Source organism: Procambarus clarkii, unplaced genomic scaffold (assembly GCF_040958095.1).
Source record: "Procambarus clarkii isolate CNS0578487 unplaced genomic scaffold, FALCON_Pclarkii_2.0 HiC_scaffold_129, whole genome shotgun sequence".
In the NCBI taxonomy this organism is placed as follows: domain Eukaryota; kingdom Metazoa; phylum Arthropoda; class Malacostraca; order Decapoda; family Cambaridae; genus Procambarus; species Procambarus clarkii.
The window spans coordinates 359,643-386,121 of record NW_027189162.1 but is presented as its reverse complement, the minus strand read 5'-3'; the positions used below and the strand labels follow the sequence as shown (position 1 = coordinate 386,121).

General features: G+C 41.5%; 1 long non-coding RNA gene and 1 pseudogene across 1 annotated transcript in view; one reads left to right on the top strand and one right to left on the bottom strand.

The window, feature by feature from the left end:
* LOC138360900 (uncharacterized) overlaps positions 1-26,479 on the bottom strand; it is a 151,667-nt gene that overhangs the window by 9,331 nt on the left and 115,857 nt on the right. The window lies entirely within an intron of this gene.
* LOC138360902 (EPM2A-interacting protein 1-like) lies at positions 300-6,489 on the top strand (annotated as a pseudogene).

The following is a 26,479-nucleotide window of genomic DNA, read 5'->3' as shown; positions in this document are numbered from 1 at the left end:
TATATATATATATATATATATATATATATATATATATATATATATATATATATATATTTATTTTTAAAAGAGGGTGAGGATATATTCTGTATAATGCAGAGCCAGCGTGGAATAAAAGTTCTCCAACTCTGCATAAAGCTGCTGAAAGACCAGGGGGTTGGCAACCACATTAATGAAGTGAGATACAAGGAAAGACAAGATCAACATCACATACATGAAAGAAAGATGAAACAAGGGACAGATGAACATCACATGTAGTAGCAGCTGTTGTCATTGGGACAGAAGCTGTCATCAGCGGGATGGGTGCAGTAGTGTGTAAAGATCACGCGCCATTTGGTCAGAAACTATTGTCAATCTGTCAGAATTTATCATCAGTGAATCAGGAACTGTCATTAGGAGGTCAGAAGCTATCGTTAGAGACAAAACTTTCGTCAGTGAGTCAAGAGAGTGACGTGTGCAGGTACTGCGGCAATACCCAGCAGGTGGTGTTGGAAATATCCAATGCTTATTTCTTAATATTTAATACTTTAATAAAATTTCTTTTACTAACAATTATATTTAGAAATACTTCTTACTAGTAGTGTAATAATATTAATATATTCCCTACTGCGTAATAACCACGCCAAAATTTTCAAGTATTTATGTCAACGTCGCACCAGAAAGTCCGCCACAGGGAATATTTTAAACATATCTGTGGATCAAATAGAGTCCAGTTAATTACTTTCGTTTATTAAGGATAATCGTTTATTAATGAGTTTACTTTAATTAGTATATTACCGTTTACTGTAATTCATTTATCCAGCTAGATTAGCTGTTCCAGTGAATAATATTGTAATGTAAAATAATTTCCCCTCTAAATCTTTCTCGTTTATTTAGCGCAGTCTAAATTAATTCACTTGAATTACGAGAAAATATACTGCAACATAATAAATTTATTTCTGACGTAAATGTTCGTCATATCCACTTCCTCCCATACCTAAAATTAAATGAATAACGTAGTTTAGGCTCGAGGCCCCCACTGGGAGCTATTGCACGTGCCCGAGATGGAAGGAGGAGAGCGACGGCAGCCATATTTTCTGGCAACAAGCTGTGTCTAGGAGCTCGCGTATTTCACCAGCCCGTATTTGCGTCATCCATGCATCAGAGGATGTCGGAGTACTGGAATGAACTCCTGATCTATCAGACACTCGTCTCGGCGAGCATAATTACGATAAGTGCTACTAACATTTGGTAAATTGTGTCCACAGATTATCAAACTTGTAGGTTGCTCGTCTTCAATATTAATACGTCAATATATATGGAATCAAAATAACAAAAGGTGAGTCCCATGCTAGATCGTGTTCTCATTCTCATTCAGAAATAGGTGTGAATCTAAGTTAGTTTAGGCATATCTTACAGTTTTGACCGTATTTCAGCTTGTGCCATAGCGACAAGGCGGGAGATACCCTCCACCTTAACGCGTGGTCTAAGACAGCCTGTTTGGAAGAGTATTCTTGACGTGACTGTCCTGATGCGTACATCAATTTTTCAAATACACCTAAGCTGCTGTTCATTTCTTATGTAATATATTATTAACATTTAATTAATTATTGATCTTCAATATAAGATCATATATTTACTAACCATTTATATTTTTTCCATGTAATTATTCTTGAAAACTCAATGGCCAAAAACTCAATTTGATGCATATTAGCATCTATTTATTTTGGAAGTGACGGATTAGTTTCTTTCTACTATTTCAACACCCCCAAAGAATGTGGAGGGATTTGGCTCTATAATTTAATTATTATTCTACAGTTCACTTAATGCTCTCGCATTATATTTTTAATTATTTTCGAGATTCATAGATCACTGGTTCTCTAATTCATTACAATTAATATATTCATTACTCCCATAAAGGGAGTGGTCCTTCGATATTATAAAAATCATTATTATTATTAATATTCTAGAGCCATATATTCGCACACCCTTTTTGGTCAACTTCGGACCGGATAAACCATAATTAATATTAAAACCCATACATTTTACGGATACAGTATATTAACCCAAATTACTGGTCCTATATAATTAATTATATTCAATTAACCATTTACTAACCCTGACAACATTATACTCTTCAGAAAGTATTGTCAGGTGTTAGGATATTATATACAGCAGTAAAATACCTGCCAGACAACAATTAATAACCTTGTGTTAATTAAATTTCTTATACACGTATTTCCTACAAGTGTATATATATACTATATATGAAATTACACAAAACTCCCAAAAACACAGAACAATTATATTCACATTATTGCACCATTTGTGTATTTATGACAACCTAAAGGGGTAGGATTTTAGACTGTAATTGTACTCAGGTATGTACAAATTCAGCTTAAACTATTTAGCTATTTTCCTAGGTAGGATAAAATTTAACTAGACCTGTGCTAGACAGTACTGGTGTATATATATTATTTTACATTGTGCTGATCCGAGCAGGGTGGGACCTATTCGTATTAATTGTGTAATTTCCCATTATTTCGTGTACCTTTTGATTGCTACTAAAGTGTCACTATACCAACTAATGGTGATAATTTAAGAGCTAACTGGACATACTACCATAGTGGCACTCAAGTATCACTCAGATCTTAGCTAATCCTGTTAGGTAGGTTAGCTAATAGTCTAACGAGGTATAATTAAAAAACAGCTTAACCAAGAAATTAAATATTAGGCTAATAATAACCATACCTGCTCTACATATGCGAGAAAGTACCATAGCTGTCAATAAATAGCTATATAAGACCTATATGGCTGAAACGCATTGTGAAGGAATGAAGATTCCCTCAGCTAGTTTTCCTAGTTTTCTAGATTAGGCAATCGCTCTAGGGACTCTAGACAAGAAGTTTTCAAACTAACATACACTTATGGGGTGTTGGATGAAAGCTCGTGTTATGGACTATCATTTAAGACTAATTAGAAGTCTGTGATTGCACTGTAGAGAGAGTTACAGAGTTTTTCCTGTTTCTGTGAAATGGGATGAGAGTTGAGAGTGAAGTGGTATGAGAGGATATTTGTCTCAACGGATTTTTAGAGGTAGGGGGACAGTGGGGTGAACGTCGCCCCCCCCCCCCCACTATGTGAGACATTGCGCCACTGTCTTTAGGCCTCCCCCTTCTTGTGACGTCACAGGACGCCACTGGGTGAGGGGCGCATGTGATTGGTGGCGGCATCCTCGGCCCTAGCTGAGTTTTGGTGTGAACAGCTGTTTTTGGTAGAGGCACCTTGAGTTGTGCCGGCTTTGTGCTGATTGGTCAAGACAAGGTAGGGGGGGGGGAGAGATGGGCATTTGAGTTTTCCTAGCCCGCCAAATCGTCAGTTTCAGCTGGGCGGCAAGCTGAGAAGGTGACTTTGGGTGGAGGTGGCAGGCTGCCACCTCCACCCCCATTAATCGCTGTGTCATCCTGATTACTCGTTGTGCAGGGCACTCCTGCCATCCTGGGTTGTGTCAAGGCCAAATTTGCGTGAAATTGGGGCCAATGAGTACGGAAGGAACAGTAACAAGCTAAGAGACAGTTTACAGTGTTCACCATGAGGCAGCTGGCAGGCCTCATGGTGTAGCAGATTGATCACATCGGGTCCGAGTATCCTGTCGAGTGTTAATGGACAATTGGTGGAATATGGGCAGTGTAATTTTGGTGATATTACAGGCCCCTGTTGGACTTTAAATTCCACCTTGTTTGGTCTGCCATGTGGTGATGCCACGGGCCATTGTCACCCCAGTGTACGAGTGAGGCATGCTCTGGTATGGTGGGGTTGTAGGTGATCCCCCATCCACGTGTGTATGACTGTAGGCGGCAGCCAGCCAGCCCGAGGCAAGTCTCATGTGCGCACCACCCATGCGCCGGCCAACCCCTAGGCCACCCGCGTGCCGGCCACCCCAGGCCACCCCCGCGCCACCTCAGTGCCACCCCCGCGTGCCAGCTCAGCCCGGGTGGGGCGCTGTGACGTCCCGCACTACTCGTGGCCACCCCCACCCCCCTTAGGGCCACGCGGTGGCCACATGCTTTGGCCACTTTCTCTGGACATCCTAGGGCCACACCTAGTCGACGCACGAGGAGCGAGCTAGGCGTTCTACAGCCAGTGAGGTAGTGACCGGGAAAATGAAATGATTGTTGAGGATATGAGTAAATGTGAGTACAATAATCATAGTGTAACAGTGTCTCAGGACTAGTGGAAATTCTGGTAAAAGCTGTGTTGTCCCATAGCCCTGCCAGGCTAGGGAAGCAGCTGAGAGACAGTTGTCTGTACTGACGTCCAGGTGACTGGTTGGGATGTACCTGGAGATGGATGTTGTACACGGTACCATACAAGTAGTTATATATATAGTTATATATAATGTGTGTAGACCAGGGGTGGGCAACCTCTGGCACGCGTGCCAAACTTGGCACGCCGATGACTTGTCTCTGGCAAGCAAGAGCATAGGTTACCCTAAGCACAGATGCAAGCACATGTTACCCTAAGCACAGACAAAAAAAACTACTTTCCTTGGGGTATAAGCTAACATGCCATGACAGTATATGTACGTCCTGGTGGTGAAGAGGTTTAAGCTCTACGAAGCTAAAGAGGTCTCAAGAAAAAGAAGTTGATCTTGTTGCCATAGTTACTTTCCTTTTTTACGTCATCGATCATGCCGATGTATGATGATTCCCCTCTATTTACTTTGGCTCATATTTTATGTAATAAGCCTTTCTAACCTAAAGGCTGCACCCATAACCATAGTGTACACTGACAATCATATCTGCGAAGGCAAAATACGCCATGCCTGCCCACCTTTAAAAATTAATTTCGTAAACTTTGAATTTAAACCCCCACAACATCTCCCCCCCCCTAAACCTCATGTTTTTGAATGCCGCCCGACTTCAGTTTGACGCATATTAATTAAACTCACTTTACTATCTAAATCTAAAGCATCTTCACCTTCGAAAGCTAAAGATAATAATTCTTATCCTCTCCCCTTCTCTCCATTGACGGCCGTAATATAACCAGTGAAATCTACAGTCCCCCACCCCCATGAAGTCCCCGTAATGAACACATGTTCAGACGATCTCAGACTCGTAACTCTCTCTCGCAGTCTTGCTTCGTAGTGTTTCTCAAAGTTGCTCACTTGCCTCCTCCCCGAGAAGAAGGTCAGTACTTCATCTCCAGGTGAAAATTATTCCCCTTATAAATCAATAACTTTGTGAAACTCAATGTCATTGTAAGAATAGTCTTAATCCTTAAATTCACACGTACTCGCTCGCCTGCTCCCTAAGAACAGAGCTGACATAAGCAAGATGTCACCGACTCAACGATGTTTCGCCACAACACACCACACAAACACACAAAAACGGGTTTTGTCTATCGAACCAAGTGAAGTCTTATAAACTCTTGGCATAAGTACTCAATGCCTAGGAAGTAGTGTCTTTGTGATAAGCGGCTGCTGGTGTTGTTTCTGGAATTATGTAAAATAAAGAAAACCCTCGAATTTTCATAAAAGAAAAAAAAATCCTCTGAAGATTTTTATTATGTTCATTGTCTCGTCACGCTTACCTCAAACATTGGCTTATTAAACTTATTGATTGGTATTAGAATAAACGTACATATACTTTACTACAAAGTTTGTGTGCTATAATATTAACAGGAAATAAATAATTCTTTAAATACTCGCATTTCAGTAGAAGTAGGCTAATTCATTTCTCGTCATTGCACTTCACAACGACAACACAATCCGTTATCATTGCTATTCATTGGAGTTACTCATTATATACTATTTTGACTTACTTTTGATCTTCCTTCTCTTCCATGCATATCAATATATTACTTATTTTAATTTCATGCCCTTTACAGATTGTACAGAATGTCACCACCACCAGCTAAGAAACGATGTCAGTCAAATGAAGAGGATATTAGAGAATTTAAGGAATACTGACTGAAAAGTTTGGCATGATTAAGAAGGATGATATAGCTTTATGCATTTTCTGTTCTGACACAGTTGTTTGTAGAACTTCTTCTGTAAAGAGACATTTTGAAAATGTTCATAAGAACTTAAGCAATAAAACTGAGGAGGAACAAAGAGAATTAATTTCTCGTGAACTGAGCAAGACAAAAACACAAGTTGAAACTTTTATGAATTATATTTCAGGTAGGCCCAGTTCCAACTTAGTTGCTGCTAGTTTTGAAGTTTCAAAAGTTATTGCCCAACACGGAAAGCCTCTCTGTGATGGGGAGTATATTAAAGAAGCTTGGCTAAAATGTGCACCTTTTCTTTTTGACAACTTTTCAGAAAAGAAAAAGATTATTCAGCGCATTAAAGATTTGCCTGTGAGTAGGAAAACAGTTAAAAATAGGATACTTAAGTTGGAAAGAAATACAGCTGAACAATTGACAAAAGATTTGTCTTCATGCAAGTTTTTTTCTATTTGTGTTGATGAATTTGTGTTCGTTGGCTTAGCAGAGGCTTGGTTCTGAAACGATTTAATGAATGCTTAGATGAAATTAGCTCTATTTGAACGACCAACAAGTGTCATACCATGAATTTTCTGACATCGTGTGGGTTTGTAAACTGATGTTTTTTGCAAATTTTTGTGAACATTTAAATGAATTGAATATTAAGTTACAGGGCTCTGGTAAGACACTTGATGTTATGTTTTGTTACATAAAAGCTTTTGAAATGAAGCTTAAAGTTTTTAAGAAGGATGTAGATAATGAGAGATTTAGATACTTTCCAAACCTAAAGAGGTACATCAGTGATCTAAAAGATGACAGAACAGACCACAAATGTCTTCAAAAGCTGTTTGTAAACATTATCGAGTCAACAGTTTGGCAGTTCTCTACAAGATTTGCCAAATTCAGAGAACTGGAAGACACAGTAAAGTTCATCAAGTTTCCAGACAGCATCAAAATGGATGAACTAAACTTGCAAATGTTTTTATGGATAGACATGGATGATTTTGAGATGCAGTTGATTGAATTTCAGAGTAGCTCAATTTGGAAGCAGAAATTTGTTGACCTTAGAGTTGACTTGGAAAATATTGAAAGAGAGAGATTAGAGATGAAAGTAACAAAGAGAAATGCGGAAAACGAAGTATTAAGGACTTGGAATACTATTCCAGAAAATTATGTCTGTTTAAAAAACCTTGCAACAGCATTGCTAACCATGTTTTCGTCTACATATGCTTGCGAATCTTTGTTCTCAATTATGAACTTTGCTAAGTCTCGTAACAGGAGTAGCATGACAGATGAAACTAGCGCTGCATGCATATCTCTCAATGTTACTAAATATAAACCCGATGTAAAATCTCTGTCATCAGTTATGCAGCAGCAGAAGTCTCACTGACAGTATATAAAAGGAGTCAACAAGTTTTTTATCTGTTGTATTCTATTAAAGTCACAAAAGCTTAAAGGCTGTTGAAATGTACTTCTGAAGGTTAAATAAAAAAAAAATCTGTTTTTTTTTATACTATGTTTTACTGCACTGAGGTAATTTATTATTTTTTTTGTTTAAAAAGTTCTTAAGAGATACCAAATATGTTCTAAAAAAAAATGGTTGGCACGTGGAAAAAGTTTGTGTCAGAGTCTTGGCTGATTTTGGCACGCACTCTCAAAAAGGTTGCCCACCCCTGGTGTAGACTGACTCGAGTATGTAACCAGTCAGTGTAGAGATTTATCATATAAGTGATCCAGTCTGTCGATTCTATATAATCGTTCAGACTCGATTAATGCCATAGTGCCACATATTAATTATATCATTGCAGAGGTAGGCAGGCCAGTGTTGCAGGGATGTCAGTGGATACCCTGAGGTCTGTGTAGTTATGGATACATTTATCTGGTGATATAATTTTCATTGATTATGTGAATGCCATTTCCATGTGTTCATTTGCATGTTATGTACTGTGTTGTGTGGTGAGTCAGTAGATGAGATTGCTGTCTGATTGCCTAATGATGTCATTAGCATGTGGGGTATGCTGACGGCATCATTATGCTGTAGGTTTGTGCAATGTTGTTATCAGGTATACAATATTACTGCCCTAGGAACTGTGTTGAGGCTTTAAGGGACCCCTTTGAGTATTCAGGGGAATTCACAGTACTTAATGAGAGCAGGCAATTTATTTGTTAATTGCCAAATTAAGAGAATTAACGCCAGCTGTCCGCGTAGCGACGTTGTTTTATATTAACGTAAATTGCCTTGCTAAAGTAGTTGTGATTGCTCACAGTAGTCCCTTGCAACGGTTGCAAGATAAGGGGGGCAGTAATATTAGTATACTCTTGTTGTGCCTAACTGTCTATCATTACTGTATGGGTAGAGCAATTAACGAGTTGCAGTAGCCGCAACCGTATGTGGGCTGTGCATTTATGTTGTTATGCATGCCATTGTAAGTGTGACCTATGTAACACTGGGGTTACTTTGTTTTTTTAAGTTGTGTTGAGGACTTAAGGATTCAGCAAGTTAATTATAGGGTAATTAACTGGATAAGGGGTGCACACTTATTGTTGAGTGAGTGAGAGCTGTTAAGGAGAGCAGTGTTGAGCTTATTGAGATACGTTTCCAGTGCAATTAATTGTTTGTGTGACAACTAATTGACCACTCTAGCTAATTATGTAATTAGCATTCTCATCATGAATTCACGTAGTGGGAGAGGATCTGTCAGAGTCTGTCAGTATTTGTGTTAACGTAATTTGCTCGAGACTAATTACCTTTCTGGGGTAGAGCAATTAGTGGCTCATGATAATTAGTGGAGTAATTAACGTCTGGAGTCTTGAGGACTCAGATGACTCGGTAAAGCGAGATCATGGAGCTAGCATAAATAGTTATATTGATCATATCGTGTCTGATGACAGTGGATTAAGATGCACTCATGTTAATTAGGGGAGTAATTAACTCCTCTGCCGTGAATTCACAGTGTTTGATGAGACCTGCTTAGGCAGTGCGGAGTGAGACGTATTTATGTATGATTAATTATCGGTCCTGGTGACAGTTAATTAATTGCTCGGGGTTAATTAGGGTAATTAACACTCATTAAAGTAAATTTTGACATAGACTGTTGAGAAGCTACCAAGTTAGGGTAGGCTTAGTTAACATAACTCAATTGGGATGTAATTAGTGGTCCGTTCGACTTTAATTAAGAATTACTCACTGAATACTTGCAAGGAGTCAAGTGTGATGTAATACAAGAGAGACTTTGAGTTATTGTTAACAAGATGACTTCTGATAAAGGAAACAAGTGTTAATGATTAACGTAGAGTACCATCATGTTGTTGTCTAAGAGAGACAATTGTTTGTGATTAACGTAGTACTTTGTTGCTGACTGCTGTGATCAGTCAATTAACGTAATTAATCACATAATCAATTTTGTAATTGATTAAGGCAATTTCTTTTGTTTATCGTCTGGTGACGAGAGTAAAGTAACTTAGGGATTGCTAGAGCTGTGTCTCAGAATCTCACCTTGCCTGGCTTTGTTTACTGTTTACAATGCAACTCCTTGCAGGGGGTTGCAAAGAGTGTTCACATTAGGTTGTGATAGGGGCAGTCACTGTTGGACTACCCGCCAAGTTACGGGGGTCATTCCTGTTATGGTTGGAGGACCCTGAAGATTGTGATTATAGTATCTGTTACCGTGAAGCCGTGACAATATTGATTGCAAGCTTGTCATCAGTGGGCATCCATCATTGTTCAGTTAGTTCACTGGTCAGCCCGAAGTGTCAGCAAGATGGAGACTGCTGTCATTTCTCGAGGGGCTGTTGAATAGCTGTGTTGCAATTGCCACTGGATGGACATTAACGTAACGAGTCACTCTGAAGTGTAACTTAGTCTGTGATATTTTTTTGATTTGCAATATTGCATCGTCAGTGGGCACACTTGTGTTCAGGTTAGTTCAGTATGCAGCCGCACAGCAAGGGTTGCTATTTAGCTGTTTGTTATCGTGCCACTGGATGGACATTAACGTAATGTAAGCTCGATAATGTAGTAGTTTAGTCTCTTGTTATTAATAAATTGTTTATTTTATAGAAAACGGTCTTTGATGTCAACCCTTCAACCATTCTTTTCCACCCATGCTCTGCTTTATACGATTGAATGTTGATGTGATCTTTTGATATGACGGCTGTTCTTGGGAATTCGAATTCCAATTCATAGCGCCACATCAAATATAAATATTTGATTGTGAAAACCCGTCGGTTACCCTTTATTAGTTTTAACGTCCTGTTTAACTAGGAGGAACCAGCGGCCTATGTGGACAGGTTTTCACCCTAGTGGTGGAAACCTGGCGGTTTGCTCCCGCTTTTCCTTTTTCTATTGGACTCATGCTTAACTGCCGTGAGCAGCCTTTAAACTTGTAGTCCACCTCTTAAGGGAGGTAGGCGTAGAAAAAAATCTCACACCCTCAGCCAACATGGCTACACCAGAAAAAACTGGAAGAATCTTGAAAGACCTTCAAGCTCACTTGACAAGGCTGCTCAACAAATGTGACAACTGGTTAGAAACAGATCCAGTTCACATCATCTGGCTAGGAATATCCACAAAGGTGGCTTGCCAAAAATTTGACCTAGTAAAGGGAATAATTGAGTCTTATAGACATATACTTCTTGCCGGTAATACTGACCTAGATCAAATAGATTTGATTGAATCTGACCTTGCCAAATATGAAGACAAAATTCAGCCCAAGTTAGATCATTATTACAAAGTGCTTGCAACACAAAATGTTTCTACTGGGTTGGAACACCTTCAAAGTTTACCTATACCAAAGCAAGTACCCAGCTCTTCAGATAAAATAAATGAGCTACCTCAAGATGAGGATATTCCTCTAATAAAATTAGATCTTTACACTGGATCCATAATTGTAGTTAAACCTTCAGTTTCTACAGTCTCATATAATACAACTTCACGTAATAGTACATTAACAGAATCAGAACCATTTTCAGAAAACTCATCCATATACTCTATGGATTCTGTAAATTCAATACATGATGCTACTAAATTAATAAGCCTCCCAAATGAACCCCAGAGAAACAAGTGAAGCTGCAATTGAAGATGAACCTGCAACAGACAGTGAAGCTAAAACAGAAGATGACGATGCAGCTGTAGCTGCAACAGCAGTTGACGTTGGATTAAAAGCTGAACCTGAAGTAAAAGCTGAAGCTGAAATTAAAGCTGAGGCTAAGCAAAATTATTGATGGTCTTAATCACTTAAACTAGCCTCATAGAGGTGATGCTGAACCTATTAGCATTAATCAAGCCATCCAGTTCCAACAAGTGCTGACAATGAGAAGATTATCATAAATCTCGTGCACCAGCAACTGGACTGATCTCAACCAGATCAATCAGTTGACTCCTTACAAGACTTTAGTTTACAGCTCGAGTCACTGTTATGATCCTTCAGCAGTGAAGTGGATCAACCTACTGCTGATTGAATGACTGAAATTATAATCCAGAGAAAACTGTCTAGCTAGGTGCTAAATGAATTACATTCATACCAGAATGGACATGTCCTGTCAATGCAGGATATATTAACAAGTTTGTTTCATATAGTAAATAATAAACAAGCAAAACAGGCACTCAATGCTTATTCTGAATCCACAGACACTGTACCCACATCAAGTTCCTTAATTGAAACTTCTAAAGTGACGCAGTCATTAGGAAACAAGGGTACTAATAATCAATGTAAAACCAACAGGTCAAATACTGATTTATCAGTGAGACCTAAGAGTCTAATAAGTGCTCCCAAGAACCCAATAATTACTCCCAAAAATACAACAAGTACTCACAAGAGACAAACTAATAAACACATGCAAGCAACAAAGCCTTCAAAACCTGTAGACAATGTTTCACCTAAACCAGTGAATATTAAACATGCTGCAGGCTGGGGGGTTATGTTTGTTTTGTCATCAAAAAGATTCTCTGTACAAATTATCCTAATAAAGATACCAGAGTCAGACGACTCCAACAGTTACACAAATGTACAAGGTGTCTCAAACCACATAATACTAACAGCTGTGAAACCCCACTGAACACCTGCAATAGATGTAGAAGGGGCAAACATCATGCTGCATTGTGCAAATTTGTCAAATCAAATTATTCCAACTCTTGGGTAGGAGGTAGAGAATCTACACATGTACAGTGCTGTAAGGTACGAGAAATTTACAGCGTAATATCACCAGCATCTAAAGCTGATGCAATAGTGTCCACTGCCCAACTTCAAGTAAAGAATAAAGAGGCCAAGATTTTCATTCGAGGCCTATTCGATCAAAGGTCCCAGAAAGTCTTCATTACCCAGAAAGCGGCAGAGGCATTTAAATAAAAAACAATCATACAGGTAAAATTAAACCTGTCAGGGTTCATGATAAATAGAGAACCCCAAGAATACTCATTAGTACAACCGCTCGTACGCCTAGGTGGTTATGTCAGGTCTATTCAGGCCATAGTTGTAGATCAAATCCCATTTGACCTAAATATTTAGGGTCTAGGGTACACAGCCAAATTCCAACAGGAAAATGAAATTAAATTGGCTGACAACCAGCTAATGTCTGACCGCCTTAACAATGTAAATCTACTAGTAGGAGCAGACTACTACTACCAGTTTATTAATGGTCATGTTAAAAAACAGAGCATGAATCTGCTCAAATCTGAAGGTGGCTACCTACTTACAGGTAAACTTTTAAACCCGAACAAGCCTATGCCTGATAACAACAATATTAATAAAAAATAATCAGCAGTAAATTAATTCTCCAGCAACAAGCCTAAAGGAGAAATCCAGCTGAGTAATAAACCCAGATTGAGTCTGGTACAATTAATATTCGCCGAGATGTTTCTATGAATCTCAGTGGAAAATCAGTGGTCTGCAGCCTTAACAGGTGCATGTCACAGCGACCAAGTCTCTGACTCCACTGTAGACCCAGAATTATTTTCGACAATAATAATTGACCACACTCAGTCTCCCCATGTAAATTAATAAAATTAAACTAGAGATTCTAGCACCCAATGAATCTAGCAGTCCCATGAAGTCATCAAGAAACTTCTATACCTGCAAATTCACCAGGACCAAAGTCCAGTCCAAGGCCCAAAATAATCTAGCACTTAAGGTCTCCCAAGAAAACCTTATATCAGTCTTAACCAGACAACTATATTTAATCAAAGTTTTCTGCACTAGGATTCTAGTGATTTACCTGCATTAGTTTTGACTGAGCTGTTTTCTTTTCGGCAAACTTAGGAACGTTTTTGTAGAAGCGCAGCACGAGCAAGATTGCAAACTTGCAAATTTGTAAGTGAACATATAACAGAACTATTAAACCGTGAAACGTATAAGTTGGGATAATCCATTACAAATTATCTTCCAAGCAAGATTGGTTGTAGTAACAACATTAATTTTTTCCAGCAACCTTAGGTTTCCCATCATTTAATGAATTAATATTAAACTTTAAGAATTGTGACTTAACATGCTTAATACGAGTAGGCTTACTGCTCACCCATAAATCTTCAATTGATTCTGTGCTTAGTTATCCCTCAAGAAAGATCCTGCAATTATTTAACCTAAACAAACGAGTAGAATCAACTGCTCACCTGTGAATTAACATGATAATTTGAGCACATTATTGTTTGCCGTGATAATTTGAGCCTATTATTACTCCCCACAATAATTCAAACGCCTAATGCTCACCATGATATATGAACGCCTTATTGCTCCCCACGCTAATTCGAGCACATTGTTGCTCAACATGATCATTTGAGCCTATTGCTCATGATGATCACTCGAGCATATTATTGCTCGCCATCATCATGTGAGCGTATTATTGTTCCCTAGGGAAATTCAAGCGCATTATTGTTCGTCGTGATAATTCGAGCCCATTATTGCTCCCCCATGATAAATCAAATGTCTAATGCTCACCACGATAATTGAACGCCTTATTGCTCCCCACGCTAATTCGAGCACATTGTCACTAACCATTATCATCGAGCCCCTTGTTGCTCATCATATGAGCCCCTTGTTGCTCTCCATCATCATACGAGCCCCTTGATGCTCATCATATGAGCTCCTTGTTGCTCACCATCATACGAGCATATTATTACTCACCGGAATAATTCGAGCCCTTATTGCTCGCCGTGATAATCTGAGCCCTTATTGCTCACCGTGATAATCTGAACCCCTATTACTCACTGCGATATTTAGAGTTCATCTTGCTCACTAGGATAACTTGCAACTATTTTTGCTCACCATGATAACTTGCAACTATTATATGGTATACCCAGCACATAGTATACAAAGCAGGTATTATACCCAGCAGATGGTATACCCATCGTGAAATATACCCAGCAGGTAGTATACCCTGCAGATAGTATACCCAGCAGGTAGTATACCTAGCAGGTAGTATACCCAGCAGGTAGTATACCATCAGGTAGTATACCTAGCAGATAGTATACAAAGCAGATGGCATACCCATCAGGTAGTATACGCAGCCGATGGTATACCTAGCAGGTATTATATACAGCTGGTAGTGTACCCAGAAGGTGGTATACCCTGCAGACAGTATACTCAGCAGGTTGAATACCCAACAGGTTGTATACACAGCAGGTAGTATACCCAGCAGGTGGTATATCCAGCAGGTTGTATACCCAGCAGGTAGTATACCCAGCAGGTGGTATATCCAGCAGGTAGTATACCAAGCAGGTGGTATACCCTGCAGGTAGTATACTCATCAGGTGGTATACTCATCAGGTGGTATACTCATCAGGTGGTATACCCAGCAGCTGGTATACTCAGCCAATGGTATACCCTGCAGGTGGCATATCCAGAAGGTGGTATAGCCAGCAGGTGGTATATCCAGCAGGTTGTATACCCAGCAGGTGGTATATCCAGCAGGTGGTATCTCCAGCAGGTACAATACTCAGCAGGTAGTATACCCAGCAGGTGGTATACTCTGCAGGTTGTATATCCAGCAGGTCGTATACCCAGCAGGTGGTATATCCAGCAGGTTGTATACCCAGCAGGTAGTATACCCAGCAGGTGGTGTATCCAGCATGTGGTATATCCAGCAGGTATTATACCCAGCAGGTAGTATACCCAGCAGGTGGTATACCCAGCAAGTAGTATACCCAGCAGGTGGTATACCAAGCAGGTAGTATACCCAGCAACTGGTATACCCAGCAGGTGGTATACCCAGCAGGTTGAATACGCAGCAGGTTGTATACACAGCAGGTTGTATACCCAGCAGGTTGTATAACCAGCAGGCGGTATACCCAGCAGGTGGTATGCCCAGCAGCTGGTATACCCAGCAGCTGGTATACCTAGCATGTGGTATACCTAGCAGGTGGTATACCCAGCAGGTGTTATACCTTGCCGGTGGTATACCCAGCAGGTGTTATTCCTAGCAGGTGGTATACCCAGCAGTTGGTATACCTAGCAGATGGTATACCTAGCAGGTGGTATACCCAGCAGGTGGTATACACAGCAGGTTGTATACCTAGCAGGTGGTATGTTATACTCAAATTTATATGGCGGTTGAGACATAACCAATCACAGGCGAGTAGGCCTCTGACGTCACGCCAGACAGAGGAGCACCAGCCGTGCTTGCAGCAGGCTCAGTTCTCTCACAGACCCAGAGTAGGTTAGGACCTCGGCTGGCCAGTTATACACCTTGCTGTCTTAATCAATAAAACTACAGAAGTGCCAACTGTGTATAACATTCAACCAAACAAGACAACGAATACTGGTAGCAGCAGTGGGATCTAGAATTATTTTTTCTGGAAACGAAAATTCAAGTACCCACATCGCCACATGTTCCAGTCGCCACCAACGCCATCCTGCCACCCACGCATCAAATATTGTGCCAGATCGGGGTCCTGCCATCAACCACTACTCCAGGTCAACGTCTCAGAAGTAAGGGTCAACATTTTCTTGTGAGAACGCTAATTCATCAGTGAGGAGAAAGGAAGATTCCCGCACCAGCCATTTTTGAATCTCGCGCCACGTGGGAACCTGCACCCACCACCGCCACCCAAGCCCACATCAACAAGCCTTGTGTGTTGCCTGTACCGTTCCAGCTATTGCAATTATCTTCTACAGCTTCAACTGCTCTGCAGCTGTGTTGTGCAATTTATTGAGAAACAATTGCCGAAAAAAGGACTACAACCATCTGTCTAGCGTCGCCAGCTCCCAGTCAAGACGCCGCAGCGCCACATTGCCTCCTCTCACCACCGTGTCAGCCCCCTGCTACATCATTTTGCTGTGAACTCCTGCCTAGCAAATCGTGCTTCCTCCACCGCCATCGACGCAATATCATGGTCTCAGAGTTTATCTTCGCGCTCCCAACATCAATTCCTAGTGTAGGGTCTCCCGAGCTTCGTGCCACTGCCGCTAGGAGCGCTGCCGTCGCACCAGATTGTAAACAAACCGTGCATGTGCCTTTTCACACGCCTTGTCGCCGTTTTTTTCGTGTTGGCCACTGTTATATTGCAAATCATGCAGCCCTCAGTTAAGTAATTAAGAACTAAGATATCGTGTGCTATGTTTTAAAGAGGTTTAACGTAAATATATCCACAATATCTTATGAATTAACCATTCAGTGACTTAAATATTGGAGCTGGTTCAGTACTCCACTCCCACAGTTCCCTGAGTGATTTCAACATTCATGCTTCTCAAAGTAATTTCATTGTGCATTAATTGTGTTGATAGTGTTACTAGCAAATTCAAAGTCAAGAGAAGTAATACTTTAAAACAGTCACCCATACCTTTTCTAAGTGGTATTTCAGGAAATAAAGTAAAAGTTCAGGGTGAAATTGACCTCCCACTCAAGTTAAATGATGGCACATTGTCTATAACATGTTTAGTTGTTGACATTATTCATTTTCCTGGAGACATTCTCTTAGGTCTGTACACAATGATTGATGAAAATATTGCATTGTTTCCCCATCGTTGGAACTTTAGTATCAAAGACCACGTCATACCCTTGTGTAGCATGTATCGACAGGGCCACGAGTTCAACCTCCAATCAGACTACGTTAATTTTGTTGACACCCGCCTTGCTAGCATAGGTTTGTCAGATCCTTGTCGTGGTAGCATACCCGAGAAAACGGGCGCTCGATTGATGCATCGTACTTGTACAGTTGCTAGGAAGAGTGAGTATCGGGACTTTCTGGAAGGGGACGCCCTAACGGATTCTCGTTGTCTCGCTCGCCTGGCAGTTTCCATCTCTGAAGTCAGTGGTTCCACGGCTACTGACACTGTGCTGCACTCTCATTCTCTCACCAGAATAAGAGTTAAGGTTCAGGGAGTGCCTGAGTTGTCGGATGTGATTGCGGAAAGTGAAACATGTAAAGTGAATGGTACGTTTGTTGAACCCTCCTGGCACACAGTGCAGGATGGTACTGTTACATTATTTATTGCAAACACTAGTAATGCCGACATCTATCTCCAGTCTGGCACCCATGTTGTAGATTTTGCCCATTACTCATTACCGGTGCGAGTTGTGGATGATGTCTCCATGGATCATACTGTTTGTACTCTCACACCAGGAGAACAGGGATCTCAGCCAGAGGTGCAAGCGCAACATCTCAGTCCTACTGATTTTCCTGACTCTGTGGCTCAGCTTTTGGAAATTTTGAACAGGAATAGAGCCGTTGTTGCTCTACCAGGAGAAAAGTTAGGTCTCACTCCTCTTATTACACATAAAATTCCCCTTGAACAAGGAACTACGCCTATTTATGTACCAGCTTACCGTCTTCCCCATTCTCAGAGAGCAGAAGCTGATAGACTCATAGAGGAAATGTTACAGAGTGATGTAATTGAATTGAGTAATTCGCCATGGAACGCTCCATTGATTCTTGTACCAAAGCGAGATGGGACTTGGAAACCTCTAATCGATTATCGGAAGCTTTACAGAGCAACGATACCTGATCGTTTCCCACTTCCAGTTCTAAATAATTTGTTGCAAAGTATTGATCGAAATAAAGTATTCTCAACATTAGATTTGTTGCAGGAATTCTGGCAAATCCCCCTTGATGAGGAAAGTAAACAATTGACAGCCTTTAGTACTCCCAATGGTCATTTTCATTTCAAAATAATGCCATTTGGTTTGCGGAGTAGTCCAATAACCTTTTTACGGCTCATGACAAATCTATTTCGTAGATTGATAGGAAGTACTTGTCATGTTCATAGAAAACGGTACCATCCGTTTGTATGTGCTGCGGCTCAGACGCCAGCAGAGAGGTAAACAGGAGAGCATACTGCCCTGCTGGTGGTGGTTTGCCACTGACAGGGTGATGTTTGCTTAGCCATGGGGATGTCTCGCCCTCCAATGACGAGGACGCTGTCAGCTGGTCTGGCGTTTACGGTGCCGGTGGACCATCCATTGGTTGGTGTCGCCCTGGTGGACGTGCTGCATGTGGAGCTGTCGGACCTGGTGGGCATCCAGCTGCTTCAGGGCCACCGTGCTGTAGTCAAGTTCCGCCTCCAGGCTGCCTTTCAGGCGTTTCTCGAGCGGTGTGAGGGGCGTGTTTACCCTCTCCCTGATACTGCTGGCTCCGTTAAGGTAGTGAATCTCAGTGTCACCTTGACATCTGTGACGGTGCATGGTGCCCCCTTCGAATTTCAGGACGACTTTTTAACCTCCTGTTTCGAACGGTTTGGGGCTGTGTTAAGTATTCGATGGAATAAGGTCGTTGCCGAGCACTGTGTTGGTATGCTTGACGGCTCCCGCACCCTGACGATGTCGCTGAAGTGTAGTGTACGGTCGTCGATGTCCGTGTTGGGTTACATGCTCCGCTGCCAGTACCGGGGTCAACCGCGCATCTGTTATCGGTGTGGTCACGAGGGTCATCTGGCTGCGACGTGGGAGCAACTGGTCGGGTGCATGTTCTTCGTGCGGAGGATTTTCCGCCCCTGTTGCGTTCGGACGGTGTGGGTGCTGTGCCTGAGGCGCCTGACTGCCTGTCTGCTGCTCCGCCTGTTGAGGCGGGTTCTCTGGCCTGTGCGACACGTCAGGTGACTGCTGTGGCCCCTGGGGTTGTTGAGCCGGTGTGTGAGGGTGACGGGGCGTCGCCTGCGCTGCGTGTAGTGAAGGGTGTCCCGATGGAGGTTCATGTCCCACCCCCGCCTGTGGATGTGGTAACGGCTCCCGGGGACGCGGGTTCTGCTGTTTTGGAGGGAGTGCTTCGGCAAGGTGAGGGGCCTGCCGTGCCTGTGTGTGTTAACGACTGTAGTTCTGCTCTTTCCATTCCTTTGCAGAAGCGTGCACGTCGGTGTTCTGAGGCTGTTTCCGTGGATGATGTAGACAGTGTGGGTGATGTGGCCTCTGTGGACTCTTCGGACGGTGCGGGTGTGGCCTGTGTGGATGTAAAGATGGTGGCCGTGCCTGCGGAGGGGCCTGCTGGGCGTGGTGTGGTGCGGCCTGTCTCGAAGCGTTCGCGGCGGGCTCGGAGTGTGTCTCCCCTTCGTGGTGTGCCTTGGGAGGAGGTGGGGGAGTATGGTGCTCAACTGGCGTCCCCCGCCGTGGATGATGGTGCTGTGCGGGGCTCCGAAGTTGCTACCTGTGTCCCCCTTCCTGTGTCACCTGCTGTTGGATCCCCGCAGTGGGGGGTTGTCCCTGATGATTGGGACCTCGTCGTGATGTTGCGGAAAGATGTGCGCCGGGGGGCCTCGGCTCCTGTGCCCTGTGGTGGGGTCGCTGCCATGCCTGCATCCCCTGCTGTTCCCCCTCCTTCATTGTCCCGGTCTGGTGGTTGCCTAGTCCCGTCTGCTGGGGTCGTGCCCTGTGAGGGTCCGGAGTTGGGCCCTTATCAGGATGCCTGGGTGCCTCCGATCCCATGGTGCTCGTCCACTATCTGGGTATCGTCTGAGAAGGTGTTTGTTAATAGGGTGCCGGATAGGATGTCTCAGTGAGGGTACTGCCTGATGGCCGGCTGCCCGCCGACCTGTGGGTGATTTGGAAAGCGTACTGCTTGTGCTTTCCGATACGCAAGTTTCCAGAGAAGTATTAGTTCCCGTCTTGCGCACACGGCTACGCCGTGCCTGGATCAGCAGACCGCCGTGACCACGACTCCCCGCCTCCCGGTGCGGGGAGTCTCCCTCTAACGTTCGCCTCTGTTTTCGTCGCCACTCCTCTCTCTACGGCCCATCACATCTACAGCTTTTGACTTTCTTCTCCTCCTCACCATCAACGCGTCTCCTTACATCTGTCCTGGTGCAGTCATTGGGAGGGTTACCCCTTCATGCAAACTGCACCTATTCTCAAGAAGAAGGAGAGCATACAGGACGCCACCAGCTTGGTAGCTACTAGTCATGCAATCGTTTATAAGTATTAAAGTCAGTAACCAAGCAATGGCTTTATATCAACCCTACAACCAAGACTTCCTCAGTAACACACAAACACCACACTGGCGACGAGGATGAACTGTGAACGCAGGTATTTGTTCAGCTCAAAACAAGAGAGAAGCATGCTGTCTCGCCCAGGAGGAAGAGATGTCTGTGCGCGCCCTACCAATGCTCTGTGCTAACCAATGCTGTGTGCTAACCAATGCTGTGTGCTAACTAATGCTATGTGCTACCCAGCTATGTGCTGACAAACTGTGTACTGAGGAATCTGCGATCCATGTGTGCCGATGCTGTGTACGAAACGACGGTTTGATGCTGTGCACAAAACTCGATGTTTTTTGTACGAAACGACGCTTCTTGCTACAAAATTCATCATGCTGTGAACTCTGCTGTGTTGACAGTGCTGAAAACTCATCAAACACAACCCGTTCTCACACAAGACAGCACATATATGACTTAATGCTTAAAGTCAATATGTTGAATATGAATTAGTAAATATGTGATATATTCCCAGTTACTTTTTTTCTAAGGCCCAAACTCTTCCTCACGTACCAATTTACGTCTCACAGTATCCATCCGTCAACCTAGATAGCAGAATAGTCGTGATTGGTTCAATTATAAGGAAAATTGTAGTTTTCAGATCCCACATGGGTTGTGAAATTTACCTACTATTGTCCATGCTCTTAGAATATTACAGATCAGCTACTTCCTATTGAAGGCTCGTAGTTTTGTTTTGAGAAATATTAGTTGTTCTTAGTAAATTATAATAAGCACTAAAAATTATTACATAAAATAACAGTGCTTCACCAATCAATATTATATACCATAGTTTGTGCTTTATAAATCTTTAAAGGATGTTTTGTAGGAACGCTAACAGAAAACGATGTTACGTTGGAATGTCTATGGGGTAAACTACTGCAAACAGGATATTATTGTGTCTACTATACCAACTATAGCTAGGATGGGTATATTGTCCACTACCACCTGTTAGGTGGGTAAGGGGTCCAATACCACCCACAGGATGGGTATGAGGGTCACATCCACCCACAGGATGAGTATGGGGACCACATCCACCCACAGGAAGGGTATGGGGTCCAATACTACCCACAGGATGAGTATGGCATCCACTACAACCCACAGGATGGGTATGGGGCTCCAACCACCCATAGAATGAGTATGGGGCTCCAACCACCCATAGAATGGGTATGGGGTCCAATAACACCCACTGGATGTGTATGGCGTCCATTGTCGCGCGTCGAGCTCGAAAACCGCAGCATTCATCTCAGATCCATGCCTATTTCACGCAGATTCCTTAATAAACGTAAGAATTTTATATGTCACAAGAAAGATAGAAATATAAGCTTCATTCTAAATACCTTACCATGGGTATATTTAAATTTAAAGCGAAGATACGTGTATTTTTATAATAGCCGAGCTCCTACCCCAGACAGATCGATCGACCGAGCAACTCTCTTGCAGAACAATGTTTATTTTACGTGAATTCGTTAATAAAATATGTGTTTTATATGTCTCAAGAAAGGCAGACATATAAGCTTCACTTTAAACACTTTACCATAGACATATTTAAAGTTCTAATGAAGATACATGTATTTTAAAAATTACGGAGCTCCCACCCCGTACAGACTGAACGACAGAGCAACTCTCTCTCAGATCAATGTTTATTTCACGTAAATTCGTTAATAAACACAAATGTTTTATATGTCTTAAGCAAGATAGAAATAAGAGCTTCATTTTAAATACATTACAATAGACATATTAATAGCTCAAGTGAAGATACATATGTTTTTATAGTAGCGCTCAGTAGCTTGTCGGGCATGGAGTGCAGACGCCTACGCACTTGCCGATATATTGTATAATTAACAAAGATACGCTAATAAAGCCTAAAATCTTATATGCCTCCAGAAAGACCGAGATATGAACATTATTATGATTGCACCAAATGAAATATATCATGTTCGAGAACAAAGATATATCAATTTTAAATTAAGTTTCGACTCTTCCTCGGGCGAGAGAGATGGGGCGACTCTCGCCCCATCTATTGGGGATTCTGTCCACTAAAGACCCAAAGCTACTCAAACCCTCCTAGCATTATTTAGGTAATGAAGTAATATGGTATATATACTCACTATAATGTGGGTGTTGAATGCAGAACATGAGAAAACATATATTTACTCCAAACTAATGTAATTTCATTATGAAATAAGTAAATAAGTAGCATCAAAGGAAGTCGACGGTCCAAGCGTCAATGTTGTGGAGCGACTTATCCAAGATATATCATTGTTTGGAAAGTGTTTGTTGGCATATCCAGTTGTCGCACTTCTCTGCACAAATTATCACAAATTTAAATTATAATGTTAACAAGTAGAATACATATTTTTAATAAAATCTAACATAACTAGTCAGAAAACATTTAACATTTATTAAAAAATATATGTTTGGAAGTTAAATTTATTTATTTTATTTATTTATTTATATATATACAAGAAGGTACATTGGGTTTGTCAGAATACATTGGAGAGTACAGTATTTACACTCTTGTAAAGCCACTAGTACGCGCAGCGTTTCGGGCAGGTCCTTAATCTAACAGATAATTTTAAGTAGGTAATTTCTATCAGAATTGATAAATGACAAAGATACATTGCAAGAGAAAAATGAGATGAGAGAGCTTAGTAAGTATATTAAAGCACATTGTTATATTAAAGCTCTGATTGATTACATTGACAGCTGGATTAGTAATTTAAACAAGATTAATAGACACCATACAGCAGATTGACAGCACATATAAGACAGCAATGATCACAATGGTAAAGATGTTCAGATTGGGTACATAAAGATTGGGAGACTGGGTAGCAAAAGATACAGATAAACAAGATTTATAAACACCATACAGCAGATTGGCAGCACATATAAGAAGACAGCAATGATCACAATGGTAAAGATGTTCAAATTGGGAACATAAAGGTTGGGAGATTGGGTAGCAATAGATACAGTGCAATTTTAAGGCAAAAAGTGAAAAACTATGAAGATGAAATTAGATACCTTTTAGTATTGATTTTGAATGATGTAAAAGTTGGACAGCTTTTCAATTCAGTAGGGAGTGAGTTCCATAAACTGGGTACCTTTATTTGCATAGAGTGTTTACACAGATTAAGTTTAACTCTGGGGATATCAAAGAGATATTTATTTCTTGTGTGGTGATAATGGGTCCTATTACATCTGTCCAGGAAGAGTTTCAGAGCAGGATTTGCATTTAAGAACAGGGTTTTGTAAATGTAGTTGACACAAGAGAATTTTTGGAGTGAGATTATGTTTAGCATGTTTAGGGAGTTAAACAAGGGGGCTGTGTGTTGTCTGAAAGCAGAATTTGATATTATTCTGATAGCAGATTTTTGCTGGGTGATGATGGACTTGAGGTGGTTTGCAGTGGTTGAACCCCATGCACAGATACCATAGTTGAGATAGGGATAGATTAGTGCATAATATAGAGAGATGAGAGCAGAGTTAGGTACATAATATCTGATTTTGGAGAGTATGCCAACTGTTTTAGAGACTTTCTTAGTTATGTGTTGTATGTGGGTATTGAAATTGAGTCTCTTGTCTAGGAATAGGCCAAGAAACTTTCCATCATTTTTATTGCTAATGTTTACATTGTCTATCTGAAGCTGAATTGCATTTGTAGATTTGCTTCCAAATAGGATGTAGTAGGTCTTTTCTATGTTAAGTGTTAGTTTGTTGGTTGGCATCCATAAGTGGACTTTTTTTAGTTCATTATTAACAACATCATTTAGTGTATGTGGGTTGGGGTTGGAGTAGATGAGGGTAGCATCATCAGCAAACAAAATAGGTTTCAGAATGTTAGACACATTAGGCAGACCATTGATGTATATAAGAAATAGAAGAGCCCCCAAGATGCTGCCCTGTGGCACTCCAACGGTTATTGGTAGAATGGGAGAGGTTATATTATTGATGGCTACACATTGGTGTCTATCACTAACTTCAAATCGACTTCATAGGACAATAGTTTTGTTATATATACTCGCTATTCGTTGACATGCGTTCGCTACTTAAACTACCATGCACTGTACTTATGTAAAATCTCCCATGTCTCTTTGCTCATCTCACCGAACCCTACAGGCTCTGTGATATATTGTTTAATTAAGTTGACCAGACCACACACTAGAAGTTGAAGGGACGACGACGTTTCGGTCCGTCCTGGACCATTCTCAAGTCGATTGTGAATGGTCCAGGACGGACCGAAACGTTGTCGTCCCTTCAACTTCTAGTGTGTGGTCTGGTCAACATACTTCAGCCACGTTATTGTGACTCATCGCCTTATTTAATTAATTGAGATTCACAAATAAAGCTTATAATTGTATATGTTATCAAAAAGGCAGAGCTTAGTTTAGTTCATTTATTATGCACCCCATACCCATCCTATGGGCGATAGTGGAGTGTTACAGAGGCACATAATGGGCTCAGGGACTGAGCCCCACAATTCATATAGCCAAGCAAGTTATAATCTTGATAAGCTAGTTAAAAAGTCAATGCACATTGTCACATCAACAATGGGCTCGAGACCGACCACAAGTACAGTTTATAATTTAAGCAACTGACATATATGGAGGGCTAGTGTCACAATTGATATGTTTATCCTACACATAACCTCCTCTCCCCCTTCAAATGGGCAGCGGTGGATAGGTTACAATCAAGTCGTTTTTTGCGTTTTATTCAGAGATTAGATCTTATTGGGTGAGGAAAGATATTCATATTTTAAAGAAGGCTTCTTGGCTGATGCTCTCCATTGATGGAAAATATACAACCTTTTGAAAATCAATGTTAGTTTGATCTAGATATTGTAATTAACGAAAGTATTTGTCATCAGAAAGGTAGAAATATAGGCTACATTTAAAATCCTTTGTCATAAATATAACTGAAGTGAAAACGAAGATATATGCGTTTTGATAGTTACTTGATGGCTAGCTCTGAGAGTGTGAAGCCCTGCACACCAGCCAATAAATTGCATAATTAGTTTCCATATATTTTAATTAATCTTAAAAATCTATATGTCAGAAGAAAGGAAGATGTAGCCGTTAATGTGACAACATTTAAAAATATATATCTCTTAAGTTAAATAAATAATACCACCTTATCGCCTGTGTCCGGACACATGAAAACTACCTAGGTATCAGTATCCAGCCAGGCGGGGATCACAGGCTGCACAATACTGATAAATTATGTAATGCACTACTTGTGGTCGATCTCGAACCCATTTATGATGATGACGACTTATAGTGAATTTTGTAACTAGCTCATCAAGATTGTAACTTGCTTAGCTAAATGAATTGTGGGGTTCGGTCCATTCATTTTCTTTCTTTATTATGCACCCCATAATACCCATCCCGTGGGCGGTGGTGTAAAGGTTTACAGAGGCACATAATCGGTTCAGGAACTGAACCCTCTAGTTCGTTCAGCGAAGCAAATAACTATCTTTTGACGCTAGTTACAAAATTATTAATGTACACATACTTATGCATACATGTACATATACATATATACATACACATGCATATTTAATCACCCACACAAATACACACATCAGTAATCTTTTGTATCACAAGTGATTCAACAAGAGGCTCACAACAGTAACTATACAAGGCACTTTACATCTATGAAGAGTCGCACAGTTACTAGTCTTGCTCCACACCCACCCAACTGGGCGGCAGCTTTACAGTCATGTGCTCCACACCCACCCAACTGGGCGGCAGCTTTACAGTCATGTGCTCCACACCCACCCAACTGGGCGGCAGCTTTACAGTCATGTGCTCCACACCCACCCAACTGGGCGGCAGCTTTACAGTCATGTGCTCCACACCCACCCAACTGGGCGGCAGCTTTACAGTCATGTGCTCCACACCCACCCAACTGGGCGGCAGCTTTACAGTCATGTGCTCCACACCCACCCAACTGGGCGGCAGCTTTACAGTCATGTGCTCCACACCCACCCAACTGGGCGGCAGCTTTACAGTCATGTGCTCCACACGCACCCAACTGGGCGGCAGCTTTACAGTCATGTGCTCCACAACCACCCAACTGGGCGGCAGCTTTACAGTCATGTGCTCCACATCCACCCAACTAGGCGG